We start from the raw sequence: 17583 nt of genomic DNA, 5'->3' as shown, positions 1-17583 counted from the left end.
CCTTTCTTAGCCCTCTTGAAGATTAGTTCGTAGCCATCCAATTGAGGTTTCGCGGTCAGCCACGTCTCTTGGAGACAAAGGACGTCGAAGATGCCCAGGTTAACGTCTGTCCTTTTGGTAAGATGCGAAAAGCCCCTTGTATTCCAGCATCCCAATCTTAGTGGTTGCGGTGAGTCGGAAATCTTGTTTGAGGTCTTCTTTTTAGGTGTATCAGGGCCACTCTTCTTTTCCAACCATCGTTGCTAATGGTTTTGCCTACGGTTGGTCTCGGATTTTTGCCGAGCCCACGCCGTGGTTTTGTTCTCCCTTGGTGTTCCCCAGCTCCTCAGTGTCAGGTCTTTTCGTGTTCGATCTTGGTGTTCTTTGCCTCGCCCCTGGATCCATTCTTGATTGTTTTCTGCTACGTAGTTTCTCCCCAGTTTTCCATTCTCCTCTCGATTAGACCTCTGAGTTCTCTGATTATTTGTTGGTTGAGTATTCTGCTCCGGGCAGGCATGGGGCATCCGACTAATGTATCTACACGGTTTTCCCTATTCTGTTGAGAGAGTTCATTTCCATTATTTACTTCTCCGTAAGGTTTGGCTTTTTTCTCTATTTGGGTGTTTGAGTTCCCAATGTCCGCTAATTCGAAGCCCCCTTCCAGAAGGTTTTTCGCTTCTTTCAGTAGGCGCAGTTTGATACTTTCGGAGTCAAGATGGATATATGGATATATGAATAGTCTGTTCTGCCTGAAGTGCTTGGTTCGACTATCCACAGGTCTTTATTTTGGATGTTTTTCAAACTGGTGAGTTTGCTTAGGATTCTAATAATGTTCGTTCTGTTCAGGGTCAGGTCATCCTGTCTTGGGTTAATGTTTTTCAACCTGAGAGTAAAATCGCTAACAATACGCTTTGCTGCGGTTTTCTGCGTGCTTTCCAAGGGGTGCTTTCCAAGGGGGGTCTTCTCACCTCTTTTCTCCTCTCGTTCTCATCCGAAATGAAGCGTGAGTATGAGTCTGAGATTTTTTTTTCCGTTTCTCTTAAGGGTTTGGAGTTCTTTCTCTGATCAGGTCTAACCTCCCGTTTCCGAATAAGTGGAGATGCGATTTGGGGTCTATTCCTTTTCCAAATGTTTGGTTCTTCACTGCATGTCTGATCCACTCTTATCTCAGCCTTAGTATTTATCCTTGACTTTGCGTTCCTCTCTGCCTCCAATTTTTTAAAGTTTTGAGTTTTCCTCAAGGACTTTGGCGACGGGACAGGATTGTCAACAATTTGTACTTTCTTTGGTGGTTCGTTGTTAGAAATTTCGGAAATTGGTTCAGTTGCTTTCCTCTTCGCTTGTTTTTTTTGGCGATTTTCGGATCCGTTTTCATCGACTGTCTGAATACTCCAATCCAATTCATCCTCAACCATGAGGACGGGCACAGATTCTTTTGGATGAGTTGAACCCTTTTCCGTCGTATGTTTCTGGTGTATTTTTTTTATCTCCTTTGTTTTATTAGGTGCGTCTTTTTTCTTCTCCCTCTCATTGGAAGGGGTGTTCTGAACTTGGGACTTAGAGCTCCTTGAGGGAGTTTGGCTCACTATGGATTTTTGCTGGTTAAAAATTCCATACGTGAATTTCTTAGTAATCTTTTCCAAGCCTTTATTGGGTTTTTTTGTACTTTCTACTCTTTTTATGTAAGAGAAGGGATTGGGCGCTTGTTCCACCTCTGCTTCTGTAGCAATAAATTGATTAAGCGCAGAGCGGACGTCGTCTTCCTCCAGTATGGCTATGATGGCGTCTAAAGGCTCTCTCGCCGGATTGTTAATTGAAGTCTCAGTTTCAGGGTCTTGTGTGGTTAACACTCCGTCGGGTTCGTTTGAAGTGATGAGCAGAGTATCTACGTTACCCTTCGGATGTTGCAGCTGTCGATTTGCGCTTTCTTTGGCAGGCTGATGTTCGTCTGTCAGGTGGTTAAGAAGTTCGCGTTCGGAGTGTCTTTTCCCATAAGTACTTTCACCAACTTCCAGACCTTGGCGTCCCAGGATGAACCCTTCCAAATATTGCAGTTTCGACTGCATTATGGATAACATGTTCACCTGGTCTCGAAGTGTGTCGTTAATGCTCTCATATAGCTTGGAGAACGGAGCCAGTGCCACTGTTACTGTTGACATTATGGAAGATAAGTCCAACTTCTGGTGGACCAGGTGCTGGGGAGAGAAATGCGCGGTTCTACTTAAGCTGCCCGTTACAGTGGGCGTGTTGATCGTTGGAGGTATTTCTGTTGGCTCAGGGGACATTTCCCTAGTGAAGATGTTTGAGTTCGTCACGGTAGTCTGGACGAAGCATTTTGACTTAAATGATTGTGTAGAGGCAGGGTGCTGTTCCGGATTTCCATCACTGTTTGTCACAGTGTTTTTTTGCTCCGTAGCGTGACAGCTTTGATTAAGTAAGGTCTCTATCAAATTGGTACTTGACTGTTGATCCTGTCCCCTGCCTTCGCGGCTTGAGTTTTCCCCTTCGATATTATCAAGGTGTCTTTCTTGGTTGGGTTTTTCACCTAAACCTTCTTGCTGTTCATCGTTTGTGTTTAGGGATGCCGTTTTGTTCGAGTAGTGCCATCTGAGGGGTGAGGCACCCGTTAATACAGTCCTGGTTACAGTATTTCCCAGTGGATCCAAGTTTTCCAATGGGTCCTCGGAGGTGCCTCTTGCCTTTGATGATTCTGTCTCTAAGTAAGTAAGGCTTTCTAAAATTTCGTTATCCGAGAGATCTCGTTGAAAATGAGATCGCCTTTCCATTTTTTTCTTAAAAAAATCATTTAGAAGTGACGCTGTACAAGGCTTAGTTTGCCCATTCATTGGGCCCATTTTCTTATTTGAGGGGACCTTGGGTTTTGAGGTCTGTCTCCTTCTAACCTTGTTATGAGTGTGTCGCTGAATTTTCGTTGAGATCAATGAAGATATTTTAAGTGAGTCATCGTTATGAAATCCATGTTTTTCTTTTCTCTTTGTCGGCAGAATTACCATTTGTGGGTGTGTTACCTCTGGTGTTTCAATATTCCCATTTGGAGTGGTTGAGTCAGTTAAGACTTCAATCACTTCTTTCAATTTACAAGATGTAGAATCCAGTACAGCTGGGTTTTGAAGCTGGCTTCTCCCTTTAGACTCTTTGGTTTTACTGTTTGCGTCGTATAATTTTAAAAGATTATCCTCTGCGGAACTCACCCGCACTTCCAGGTTTTTGGCCGTGTGTATTTGGGCGGCACAAACTATTTCCTCGCTGACCTCCTTTGCGGGTGAATTACATTTCGGATTATGTGTTTCTGTAATTACGGGCAGTTGTCCCGTTCTCTTATTACTCTTTCCCTTAGGTTTTTCAGATTCAGAGGTGCTTTCTTTTTGGTAAGCACAGTCGACCTGCGGGGATGTAATCTCGTAGCGTGTCCGTTCGTTTGTTTGGTGCACGCCCTCTTCTTGGGTAGGAGAATCTGTCGGCTGATGGTTTAAATCCACTCTTGAAGCTGCTACCGTTACAGCGGATATCGCAGCAACATCAGTAAGTGTGCTGCAATTGATCTGATTGAACGACAGCCTCGCGCTTTTAGCGTTGTTTTCCTCGAGCGAATCCAGCTGAGTTGAGGTTATTGTTCTTTTCGGCACCCGTTTCGGCGCTGCCTGCCGTTCACCCCTCCTCTTCAAACTCGATCTCGTTGCTGGCGTTTCCTTCAATGGACGGAGAACGCGGCAACTAATTTCTGCCTCCGAAACCGCCGGCGCACAGGTACGGGAGGTTAGAGGAGAGGGGGTTTGGGGAACGGATAGAGACGATGGTAATGAAGGGGAGGGAACGGGAAGAGCGGAGGGAAGGGGGGGGAGGCGGCAACGGGACGGAAGAACACAAAGGGGAGGTTGAAGGCACAAACACGAACATAGGTCGGGTACTAGGAGACACACTTACAGAGGTGGGGATGGGAATGGGGAGACAATTTTCAAAATTAGGAAGGGGGAGAGGTGCCGTACCTGTGCCCGGTCTGGGGCTGTTCGATGGGGGCAATCCGGACCACGGACTTCAGTGGTCTGTGTCTGAGGCTGTGGTTGAGGCTAAGGCCTCCGGTCGCTGTAGCAGATTTTCCATGCCTGGAGGTGTCTTCTTCGGGGGAACAATGTCTGCCTCCTCGATGTAATTACTCATACTGTCCGGGCAGTCAGTGGTGGAACCCGATGCCGCGGTCATGACACGGTCTGCACAGTCTGCACTACCACTCTGCAGCCCACTCCGCGGCCGCTCCGCGGCAGGAAAGACCTTTTGAAGAGATGAGGGAGCTGGGTAAACAGTGTCCACTGTGGAAAGACTCCGGTCTGCACAGTCTGCACTACCACTCTGCAGCCCACTCCGCGGCCGCTCCGCGGCAGGAAAGACCTTTTGAAGAGATGAGGGAGCTGGGTAAACAGTGTCCACTGTGGAAAGACTCCGGTCTGCACAGTCTGCACTACCACTCTGCAGCCCACTCCGCGGCCGCTCCGCGGCAGGAAAGACCTTTTGAAGAGATGAGGGAGCTGGGTAAACAGTATCCACTGTGGAAAGACTCCGGTCTGCACAGTCTGCACTACCACTCTGCAGCCCACTCCGCGGCCGCTCCGCGGCAGGAAAGACCTTTTGAAGAGATGAGGGAGCTGGGTAAACAGTGTCCACTGTGGAAAGACTCCGGTCTGCACAGTCTGCACTACCACTCTGCAGCCCACTCCGCTGAATATATTAATATAGTAGCAGTACTTTGAAAACAGTTGTTTTCTGCTAAAATTCAGCTGGCAGGTTGGTATAATAGATATGTCAGTATTACACACTTTTACTCTTCATTCATTTTCTTCTGTAATGTAATGCGCGACCACCCATTCGATTACAGTTTGTAATGTACCAGTGGGATGTTCTATTGAATGGTGTATGTTAACATTTGAGCAGGTGGGCCAGTTCAACTATGATGATCAGTGATACGTTGTTTTTTTTTTATACAATATCACCCTAATGCTGCTTTTTGGATCCTCATGGACAGGCTCTTCTCATATCTCTCAGCAGGGGTGTTGCTTGTTCTGGAAAAGATCAGGGGCTAAGCTAATGTCAGGACTGGCAGGACTCGGGCTGGCTAGCATTTTGGTTGTGGCACTTGAGCTTCTATCCAGGGCTACAACCAAAAGACCCGGGCTATAGCCCCCTTAGGCCCCTTCCCCAAGCAACGCCTCTGTCTCTCAGCTAAATTCATGGATGGAATTGCTGCCAAGTTTACCTAGCCTCTGAACCATCCCCTGGCAGTGTCTGTGTCTGATATAGTCGTTTCCAGAATATATGGCTGATATTTGTTGATGTTTCTGTCCACAGGGATAACTTTAACAGTATACTGCACCCTTCTGGGTACAGGTGCCTCTCACAAAGCTTGTGACAGCAACAGGCCGCAAATGCGGCCTGCTCTCATTTCTCTAAGGGTTCTAATACCCCGCCTTAGGCATATAGCGACAGTGTATCTGGAGATATTGTCACTCAGATGGACTAATTAGGTTAAGGGACCAAAAGAAAAGAAGACCAAGCTGTACCTCTCTCTGGTCACTGGAGGGTTGTGTGTGACTGCCAGTGAACTGGGGAAGCTTCCACGTCATAAAAATATGTAGTTCAGCAGAGCTCCATGATGATTTATCTTCCTTTGGCATGTTCTTCTCTGGAACATGGATTTGACTGTCATTGATAGCCAATGGTTAAGGTCATTGGGTTAAATAGGACTCCTGAATGCTGCAGTAAGCTTAATTTACAATCCGAGGGTTGCACTTAATCAACGTCTTGGAAGCCACCCAATAACGCAAGGTCCCCACTTTCAAACATCCCTTTTCATTTGCTGGGCTTCACTCAGGTTTTGATTCCATCAAGAACGCCTGATATATTCCATGCACCCAGCCAGATGTGATCCTGTCTCCGCAACCCTCATTCTTCCAAGGCACGAAGTAGACATGACTAGATAAGGAAACATTGATGCCCCTTTGCCCTCACACAAAACATCAGGCTGCTGGGCATTCGTGGGAGTTTATACAGGAGGTCAGGGTAGGGAAACCAACCGTGTACAGCAAGCAGTGCCCCATTACAATTGCAAACAGTAGTGTGTCAACAACCTAACTGCATGAAGAGACTTGCACAAGGAAGGGGATACCTTTGTGGTAGCCTAACTCTAAGACACAGAAACTGGACCTTGAATGCGGACTCATGGCAGGAATGTGAGACAAAGCCCAAAGTATAGTTGTAGAGGTGCATGTTAGGACCTTCAACCTCACTCTGGCCGGTAGACTTAAAATGTTCCACTTCACCCCAAAGTTCGGACATTCTCCTAGAGGATGTTCTCCAGAGGTGTGAACAGTAATTCATTCTCTTATCCATTTTTCAGCTCAGAGATACTGAATTGCCATTAAGAATCTCACTATACAGAGGTGCTGCATGAATCTTTTTCTGTGTCACTTAGAAGGAGACTGAACAAATTCCAGGCAATGTGCCTCATTCTGACCCTGCCAGTATCCTGGCGGTAGAGCAAATGTAGTTACCGTTTCCGATACCCGGTCCAGCAGCATTGTCACTGGATTACAGGTGCCAGAGTGACAGCGGAAATAGGTTTGCTGCAGCCACTACATATTATCCCATAAAGTGAATTTTGGTTCGTCTGACATATTTGAACGTGCCGCCAATGACCTCTGCCTTAATGCCAGTAAGACTGAGATTCTACTCATCGGTACACCCACTCCCTCCTTCCCTGCAGCTCTCTGGCCTGCCTCCCTTGGCCCCGTCCCTGCTCCTACCTGCACGGCAAAAAACCTTGGGGTCATCTTCGACTCCACACTCTCCTTCTCTCCTCATATTTCTGACGTCGCTAAGAAGTCACACTACCAGCTGCACCTCCTCAGAGGTATTCTTCCCTTCCTCTCCTTCCCCCAGAAGCTCACTGTCTCCCGAGCCCTGGTTCTCTCGAAGCTGGATTACTGTAACAGCCTCTATCTTAATCTGCCTGACTCCACTCTCCGCCCTCTGCAACTCATCCAGAACAGAACTGCGAGACTTGTCCTTGGCCTCAAGCCCAGGGACCGTATCTCTCCAGGACTGAAATCTCTACACTGGCTCCCAGTGGCTGCGAGGATAAAGTTCAAAACCCTCTGCATTGTCCACAAGGCCTTCTGGGGCCTGGGTCCTAAATACCTTCAACTCTCTCTTCCCAAATATCTTCCTTCCCGAGCCCTTGGCTCATCCGCCTCCAACTCCCTCAGGATCAGCCGCTTCTCGAAGCAACGAGCTGGGGGTAGATCTCTCTCCGCGGCAGGGGCCTCCCTCTGGAACAGCCTTCCTGCCTCCCTGAAACTTGAGGAGAACCATCTCCGGTTCCGGAAGCACCTCAAAACCTTCCTCTTTGCTTCTGCTTTCTCTCTCCCTCTCCCCTGCTGAACAGCTAATATCCTTCACTGAAACTGCACTGATTCTGCAACTGGACCACTCTTAATGGCCTCGGTCCTGGGCCCAGCCACTCTCCACTTGCACTGATGCACTGGAACCCCTCTGCACTGCGGGACTGTCTGTGTATCCCTACATCCCCCCCCTTTCCCAGCACTTGTTCTGCACTTACCTTGCACTTGCCACCAGCTGGCCCTATTTATTTATTACTTTACACCACTTACCTTGTACTGCACTTCCTACCTCCCCTTCCCCTTGCACTTTTCCCCCCTCCCCCACCCCAGCACTTGCGCGATCTGAATGACACCTGGCCTAGTAGGATCGTTGTCTGTCACCCCTTGTTCCTCCCCTCCCTGCCTCGTGGCACCTTGAAACACCTGTGTATAGGCACGTTACAAATGCCATATCATATCATATCATATCATATTCTTTATTTTAAGAAAAGGTCAATGAAACCTCCTTTAATCCCTACTATGATAGATGTCCTATGCTAGAAAACAACAAAAGTGGGTGCTAGTCAGAATGTCACACAAATAAATCCAGTCCTCTGTCCAAACCTACGTTAATCTACCAACTATCATATCACTATAAAAAGAAAGACAAAAAGAGATTCTAAGCTTCTAATTTGGATAGGGATACTCCCCTTTGTTTAAGTTAAGTGGTGGCTGATATTCTGATCCCCACCCAAAGAGTTCTTATTGTTTCTTTCAGCTCCTCTGCCTCATAGTTCCAAACAAAATAAGTGTCTTCTCCTTTGGGTCAAAATAATGTCCACGCCAGGTAGTCCATACAGTTTCTAGGTTATCCCTTCTCCTGAGATGTAGTCTCCTTATTGGTGGAGACTGGCATGTCCATCAAGAAAAAAAAAATGTGCCCTTCTTGGGATGTTTAAATTGTTAGACATGCAGGGCCTTAAGGCTTGCTCAGCCTGGTTTGATTGGTTGCTTCTCTTATCCCCCCTTGGGGTAGTTGGATCGTTAGCTCCATTTGGGCTTCAGGCCTGTTCAGCCCAATATGGTCAGTTTCTCTGTTCACCCATTCCAGGGGTATTCAGGCTGATGGTCTTACATGCAAGTTGGAGCCACTTAGCCCAATGTGGTTTCTTTCACCCCTTCCTGGGGTATTTGGTTCATTAGCCCCATGTGGGCTTTGGGCCTGCTCAGCCTTGTGTGGTTAGTCATTTGTTCAACCCCTTTTTGGTGTATTCAAATCATTAGGCCATATCTGGGCTGCGGACCTCCTCAGCCCTCTTTGGTCGGTCTGTGTTACCCCCATCAGGTATATTCATATCATTAGCCCTGTGTGGGCTTCAGTGCAGCCTCATTGCACCCCAACTGCTCCCCGAATACTGCTGCGTTGACATGTATTCCCCATGTCTGCCCATATTAGCCATGCTTAAAAAAGCATGTGGTCTGAGCCAAAGACCAGGCCTTTTTGCTAAATGCACAGTGCAATGAAAATACGTTCATATTAAGTGAAATGCAAGCTGTGAGATTTGCTTTTGCATGTTGCAATATTAATGTACAGTACAATAAGATTTTTTCCTATAGCCCGGTGTGCGGGCCAACATCATTGAGCCTGGTATATCACACTCTTATTGTGTAAACTATGCACTTAACTGATATGTTTGCTTTTTCTGGGCCAGTGTTCTCACTAAATACAAAACATAGGTAACAACAAACACTGCAAACAACAAAATGCAGTCCTTTCTGTAGTTTTAAACAGGATTCTGTAGTTCGACGACTTTTGTTGAAAGGATTCCTTGTGTTGAATGATGACATTGTCCTTGGATAATGTTTACACACAAAAAAGCTCTGTCAGCTAAAACACTCCCACTTGGAACAATTCCTAGTGGTGGATGACACTTGTGTCCTTGCTAATTGCTTTCACAGAAAGTGCTCAGCTGATATTCATGTTTTGAAATATTTTCAGTGCTGAACAAATTTTGGGGATTGGAGGCATGGAATAAGGGAGGGACCAAAAAGTAGATAACAGAGTGAGCTCAGCCCTTGGACACAGTTGTTCTGGGTGTTGGAGCAGGAGCACCAGGAGGCAGATGGCTGGAAGGAGAGGAAGAGCTTTCCAGATTGGAGGGGTCAACTCCCTCCTAATTCTTCTTCTGGCTGTTTTGAAACATTTTTTTTAGCAGAATTTGAATTCTTCTTTAACTGCTTGGGGAAAGATCTTTGCTATTTACCCCAAGGCACATCAGCTCACAGCCTAAGAACATGCACTTATTCTGGATGAGATTGCCTATCATGATATGGTGAGACAGGTGCTAGTTTGCCTAGCATGATTTGTGAGGTTGCCTATCATTACCTGGTGAGTCAGGTAGTTGGTTTTTAAGGTGACTCTGATTTCTTGCTGAAGGTTGATATGTCGTAGTCTTAATTTGAGGTAGCGGCAATGACAATGGTTCTGCTTTTAAATTAATTATTGTTTGCATTTTTAAATATGTTGTGTATGGTGATGACAATAATAGCAATGACAGTGTAAGAGGCATTAATTGAGTGCTCGCTACTGAGTGATAAGCATTTGAACATGACATCAAAGAGTAGGGTATCTATCTAAATGCATTGTGTATTGATGTGTTATTAATGGTACATGTCTTTAATATACCTATGAAGGGTTACTGGATGATGTGAACCATAGACTATCAATAAAAATATATGTGACATTGGTAAATCTCTCCTGTGTTGGCAATTGAGAACAGCCACCTACTGCAGGGGTTGTTGCCTGCTCTCTTTAATATTGCACAATGATGGGTACATGCACCCCAGATGGGACAATTCTCACCTTTCCTAAACTCTAATAATATTCTCCCAACCTGACTACTGAAGAGGGGCCAGGGGGTTGCTACAGGCCTGGCGATACAAAAAATAAAATACACTCTAGTGAAGCGCTTAAATCACTCTAGTGAAGAGCAGGGTGTCTTTTCAAGCACCTCCTCTAAACAGCTAACAAGCGAGTAGGCATTAAAACACTCTAGTGAAGAGCAGCGTGTCTAGCAAATAACTTAAAGCACTTGAGTGAAGAACAGGGTGCAAGCAATTACTCTTCAAAGCTATCTATCTAAAAGGTATTATACTAGCTAACCCACATGATGATGTTCCTATACATGCGAACTGCGACTGTGCATTATCCAGGTAGTTGCAAGAGGTGTTAGAGATGTTGGCACCAGCTTCACAGTGACAGTGGCAGTGCCTCAGGGATTGCCAGGGAAAACCATGTTCACATACATGAAGACACCTGTGCCAAGTCAGGAGACATGTGTGAGACCCTACACATTAGTTTGGATCTAGAACACATACAGTACACACCCTATGGGTATCCTGAAGTTGTCTTGCAGCAGGCACACCACCAGAACTGGTTTCAAGGAGACTTGACAAACTCCACCACAAGGGCTAGACATGGTCCTTTGCTATTGAAGGATTAACCTTGGAACACATCCTTAGGTTCCAGCCAAATTAGGGGCAAACGGTCCATATACCTGGGAGGATTATGACATTCTGGTGAAACATTTTGACACATTCAGCGTTCAAGCTGTAGAATATAGAGCCTTGGGAGCTACTCCCGCAGCACCCAGACCAATTCTAGCAGGGGAGGAAGGAACACTTCCATTCCGGACCCTTAAATCCTTACTGGCCACTTATCCCACATAGTGGAACAGCATCCCTAGATGGTATTCCAGTGAATTGAGCCAGCTAGAGGCAGCTTAGCCTCAGAACACTGCTCAAAAGAGTCAGAGGGTGTTAGCAATCATAATGCCAACAGGTTGTAATCACCAATGGAACACTGTGATAGTTGAGTGTCAGTGTATAGTTGGTTGTGCTTTCATTTAATTGGGACTCCTTTATTATAGCACTAACCTCCTTTTTGAAAGAGATAACTCCCAGGGAGCAGGCGCAGCAATTAGTTTAGGGATGACAATAGCTGGGGACAATTATTCCATGTTAGAAAGAGTGTGTATGCCCCTTATAAAAGGTGACTTAGTAAGACTAGAAGTCATCAGATGCCTAGCAGTATTGCCCAGTGACCAAGAAAGGAAACCCCAGTTTGGTCATCTAGTAACAGCTACTTACAGTTCCCTAGGCAGAGATTACCTGGGCAGACAGGCGGGGAAGGGCAAAGGATGTAATCAAGTGAGAATAAGCCCTCTAATAGAGCACCACCTACTAGCACCACTGGTACCAGACAAGAATCACGCATTCATACCTTCTTAGCTAGAGGTAGAAAGGGAAGGACAAGGGCTACCAGCATGCCCCTGCCAAAGAAGAAAGGGATACCTTGCATAGAAGAACACTATCCAGAGAAAGAAATAGCTCCAGTCCCAGGCAAGAAGCTGCTGGTATATAAGACCCTTTAAGTGCAGATGTGGTGAAAAAAGCACCTATCAGTTAAGATATCACTGCTAACACTGCTAACATCCTAAGATCCTAACCCACTAATATAATTAATGATTAGAATGGGACAGCTTAGTCCATAGCAAATGGCACCAACCATGAGTGCAAACTGGGGCGGGGGGTGTAAATGGGGCTGCAGGCATAGATTATGTTGCTTAGAAAACACAATGGATGAATTAAAACAGTTTTTGCAATGGGGACGTGAAGGTCATGATATGAGGAATTTGCAAAATCATGCTGCCCAAAGCAGTCATTGTTAGAGATTCAGCGCAGGAAGAAGGGATGAAAATGTTTCAACCAGCCACCTGGAGTTACTGAGCTAAACTCTTTACAAAGGTAAGGATGAAGGTGCATGTGTTAGCCTTCTGTACAATTATAGGGAGTTCACAAAAGGCACAAGTTTGATTGATGGATGACATCACAACCAGGGCTGAAATATATGTTTTCTGTAGGGTGCCATACCTCAAGAGGAGTGAAGCATAAGTGGACATAAAAAGACTTAGAAGGAGTAGTAAGGGGCCCTTTTTCCAGGAGAATGGGAAATAAGAGGAGAACAAAGAAAAGTCGTAGAATTTGTGCAGTGCTATGCTGAGCCAAGCTGTCCTGTCTGGTGCAGCAGAGGAAGGAGAGGGTGCTTTAATGAAGGGTATCTGCCTGAGCAGAGACAGGGCCTGTGTTCTTTGGAGAAGGGGTTGGTGCCTCTGATCGGCAGGCTCAAAGCGCCATACAGCTCTTGGTAAGCATAATTGTAACAACATTAGCAAAACCCTACATATTTAAAGTACAACAGCCTTATTTTCATAAAAAGAAAAATGTGTGGTTTGTTCTCTGTGCGTGATCATTCATTTGCAGGATTGTGAAATTGCCTAGAGCACAGATAGTCCTGTAACATCTGCCAAGTGTCTTTTGGGAGGTTTGTTTTTTAAAGATAAAAGGTTCAGAGAAGTTCTGTTTCACTATCTTACTCTAAATGAAAACAGAGAATTTTTCCATTCCAGTGTAAAATGTGAACTTCAAATGTCATATCCATTTTGTTACATTCATTTGCTGTTTTCTTCGCGAACATGGTGTGCTGAGATTAGACGTTCAAACTGCATATAAAATACATGATCAAGAATTAACACAGTGCTGGTCTGTTTCTAGTGTACCCTGTTTATTCATGTTGATGCATCGACAGATACAAAGCTAAGGAGCATATGATACCACCTGCGGTAAATGTAAAGTGCACCAAAACACCAGGCCCGACAGTGACTATAGTCAGAGCCCTGAATAAAAAGATACATTTTGCAATGAGCTGATCTCCAAGCTAGAAATCAGAGAAACACACAAGACAGCGCATGAGATTGTAGAGGTCTGGAGATTAAAAAAATTAATCTGACAAGACTATCCTTCCTCTCCTTCACAGAAAGAAAAGAAATAGGGCTCTGCAACCAAGGGAGATTGGAAGCCAATCAGGAAGAAGTTGAAGAAGGAAGAAAGGAAGCAATCTGCAGCTTTGCGAATGGACAATGGCAACAATGGTAGAAATTCGAAACTGGACTCATAGGATAATACCAGTAACTAAAGATACAGGGGATTGGTTAGTGGTTCTATTGCACCCTGGCAACGAGTCTCCATATTCAAGGAAAGACACAAGAATTATTTACATCACATACCTACTAATCAAACAGTAGAAGTTATTGCTCGCACAGGAGGAGTGGTTGAGTAGAACATTGTGCATATAGTCACAATTCACCTTGAAGGTGAACATCCAAAGGAAAAAGAGTCACTATGTTGGTCTAATGTACATATTACACAAGATGACATTTTAGCAGAAAACGTTTTGAGCTCCTATGTAGCCTCATGGGCTGTTTTAGTGCAGTACAGTTACACAAAAAATCATGTAGAACATGCCACTGATTATCCTCTACATACAATGCCAAGTGGTTGCAACACAAAAGTCTCAGAGACAATATCCAATCAAAGCACAGGCTAGGACATTTGAAAGTAATTGTGAAGCTGTTAGGGGAATAAAGGGTTCTGATACTACAGGCAAGCCCCTACAATACAGAATTAATTCCAGTTTCCACAACAGACGGTACAATTCGATTGGTAATATATTTTAGAATCTTAAATGCTAGTACACTCACAGATGCTTTACAGAACATGCATAGTTCAGGCCTTCTGGGTAACATAGAGAGATACAAATATAAGACTGTATTGGAACTGGGAATGGATTTAATACACAACCTGCAAAACTTTTGGATTCAGAGAGCTATACACACACAACTATAACCTTCAGGGGAAAACAATATGCTTCACTAGACACCCACCGGGGTATAAACAGTCCTGGGATTTTCTCCAACAGAACACACTCCCTCTTTGAAGGCATACAGACACGCTGCACATATGTAAATGACATTCTATACTGATGATAACTTAGATTACACTTAGAGAAAGTGGACTTGATCATTAAATCTGCGAAATCTGCCTGGAACTCAAACCATACCTTAAGAAAAGACTTGGAGGCACCTCCTTCTACCACTTAGGCGCAAAAACCTGGAACAACATCCCAAAAGAAATAAGAAACACTGAAGAACACCTAAAATTCAGGAAATCACTGAAAACCTGGCTCTACAACACCACAGACTAAACATGGAAACCAAAATCGGAAAAAGGATGACTAAACCGAAAAGACACGGACATCCCCGACCCGAGAGAGTAAGTCCCACGGCACCTGGACGGGTGACACGGGATAGACTGGAACACAGGCGGCACGCACAGGAGTATGAGTCAACTACCCCAGACAATCCCACCAACACTTTCGCCCGCACCTTAGTTACCACCAGGTACCACAGTGGTGTGGATTTATCGAGATATTGGCAAGACGTTGACATTGACAGGTTCACTGGCCGCAGGAGTATGAAGGGAGGATAAGAGGAGCTATGAGAGAGCATGTTAGAGGTTGGGGCCAGAGGAGTAAGGAACCTGTATGCCTGTCGGACCCAGATCAGGACAGAGTCACATCAAGGGAAGACTACGCAAGCCGAGCGCCTCAATTCAGGATAGAGACGCAAACTAACCAACCCTACTAATAATTTCCCTTTCTGCATACACCTCTCAAACTCCAGACCAAACACAACCAAAACCTACAGCACAACAAACCGCACAAATTTCAGTACATTGCAACAACAAAACAAAAACACACATAGCCTGCACAACAGTACACAATGACTACCAGCCGCAAACACCCCATGCCCAGCCAACGGACACACCGGGCTGAGGCCACCAACATCATATCACTGCTATCTTGCACTTTTCCTGCTTCCTCCCACTAACTCAACCCTCCTCCTCTTTCAGAGCCGCCAGAGCACCAGGGGACCACCCCTGTGGTGATAGCGTGCGGTACGAATGTCCTTTAACATTAACATTAACATTAGTACACTATCAGCTAAAGGCTACATATTCAATGTCAAGCAGTCAAAGCTAGCCCATAGAGAAATTGAGCGCTGTGAGAAACCTGAAGGTGTCTTACCGGCTAGTCTCCGGGGATCTGTCTTCCAGATGGCCAGGACACAGCCATTGCTATTGGATACAGTTCCTGGGGTGGACCAGTGTGGAAGGATCACCTGGATGGGGGGTCTTCAGGGTCCCACTTGAGTGAGACCCTGGAAGACATCATAAACCAGAATATAATGACAATACCTGACCAATGACAAGTGTTGTAAATAATGGGACATAGGTCATTAAAAGGCCTGGAAATGTATCCAACACGCCCGTCTGGAAACCCGAAGATTTCCTCGAGACATCCCCCCATGGGAGAATTGTAAAGCAATTATAGATCTGACACAAAATATAATAAGATCTCACCTGTCCTGAAGAAAGAGGCCATCGACCAGAACCACTGAAACCGGTTGACTTTCAATAAGTAGTTGTGGACTGTTGACCCCGACTCCAAGACCCATTATACTCTTGATAAAAGGGCTTGAATTAATATATAAATAAAAAGCAAGCATCCAAGTATCCCACCTAATAACTGAAAGAGGGACACTTAAAACTAGTTTTTAACTGTTTTCTTCGACTTCTTTGTTGAAATTATTTTTATTGATAAGACACATGCACTGGAGGCGGGATTATTAAAGTGAAAAACTGACCACCAGTAGATGTGCACTTTACCTTTTTAGCATAGGAAAGTAGTGAGAGAGGAAAGGGAAAAGAACTCTACACACCATTGTAGCCGGCACATCAGCAATTGCTAGGGCTTGAGTGACAGCTACACATGTAGATTAGTTACACAGGGCAAACAAGGTATTGAAAAGGGACATAGATGTAGGAATAACTTTGTATAATTTGATAACTTCTGTCAATCATGTGCTATAGATATCTGGGTATAGACAGGAGGTGATTACCCTTTGACTCCATTTGTATCTACGCAATATTATTGCACACTACAATAAGATGTTTTCCAATAGCGCTTGCTGTACACCAACATCCTTGATCAGGGTACATCTCACTTTTATTGTGTAAACAATGCATTCACTGCTATGTAGGCTTTTTCTGGGACGGAGGCCAATGTTCTTGCAAAACACAAAACATAGATAACGGCAAACACTGTGAACTACAAAATGCAGTCCTTTCTGTGGTTTAATTCTGTAGTTTGCTGACAGTTGTTGGAAGGATTCGTAGTGTGGAATGATGACATTGCCCTTGGCTAATATTGTCACAAGAAAAGCGCTGTCAGCTAGAACACTTCCACTTGGAAAAAATCCTAATGGCAGATGACTCTTCTTTCCTTGCTAGTAGCTTACACAAAAAATAAAAAGATTTTCAGTGCTGAACGACGTTTGGAGATTGTAGGCATGGAATAAGGGACAGTGCAAAAAGTATATAACAGAGTCAGCTCAATCCGTGGAGACATCTGTTCAGGGTGGCAGAGCAGCAGAAGCAGGAGGCAGATGGCTGGAAGGAGATGGGGGGGGGGTCCACTCCCTTGTAATTTCTTTTCTGGAAATTATTTGGCTCACAGCCTAAGAGCATGCACCTTATTCTAGATTGGTTAAAGGCTGGCACCAGTATGTCCAATGGACATTTAATATTTTTTGGAGCTTTCTTTTCCTATGTTTGATGCTTTTTGATGCAAACATGATGATGCATTAATAGGTGACTTTAAATATGTTTTCAATTATTCAATGTTTCCATTTTTCCTTGAATTGTGTATCTTCCCAGACACTGAGCCTGCTACAGCCCTCTTCAACGCCCTACCTTCTTTACTTTACTTTACTTTACTTTAAAACATTTATTAAGCGCAAAACCTTGGACCCATAGGTATTAGGGCGCTGACAAACAAATAAGCAAGGCCATGAGAAAAGGCACCAGTGGGGGAAGCCAGAGAAAAGAAGGAAGAAAGGGGTAAAGCAAATAGCCACTTTTTCAACTTTCTTTTATAAGATTCTAAATTAGGCTGGCCTCTGAGGTCTAACAGAAGATCATTCCAAGATTTGGGTGCTGAGATGTAAAAGGCTCCCCTTTCAGCCTTTCTAGCTCTGCATCTAGGAAGCATTAACGATTTCTGATTACTCGACCTGAGAGATCGGATTTGAGATTTTTCCACTATTAGTTGATGCAGGTAACTGGGCATAATGCCCTGAATACACTTAAAAGTGATCACCAGAAGATCTCTTCTAGCGTCTGACACATGGTGTGGCGAGAAAGCCCCATCACAACTCTCACAGCACCATTTGGAATGACCCGTAATCTATTCCTC

This window comes from Ambystoma mexicanum, chromosome 5p (genome assembly GCF_040938575.1).
Source record: "Ambystoma mexicanum isolate Mex_15411 chromosome 5p, UKY_AmexF1_1, whole genome shotgun sequence".
NCBI classification, from domain to species: domain Eukaryota; kingdom Metazoa; phylum Chordata; class Amphibia; order Caudata; family Ambystomatidae; genus Ambystoma; species Ambystoma mexicanum.
Note: the sequence above shows the minus strand (reverse complement) of the source record.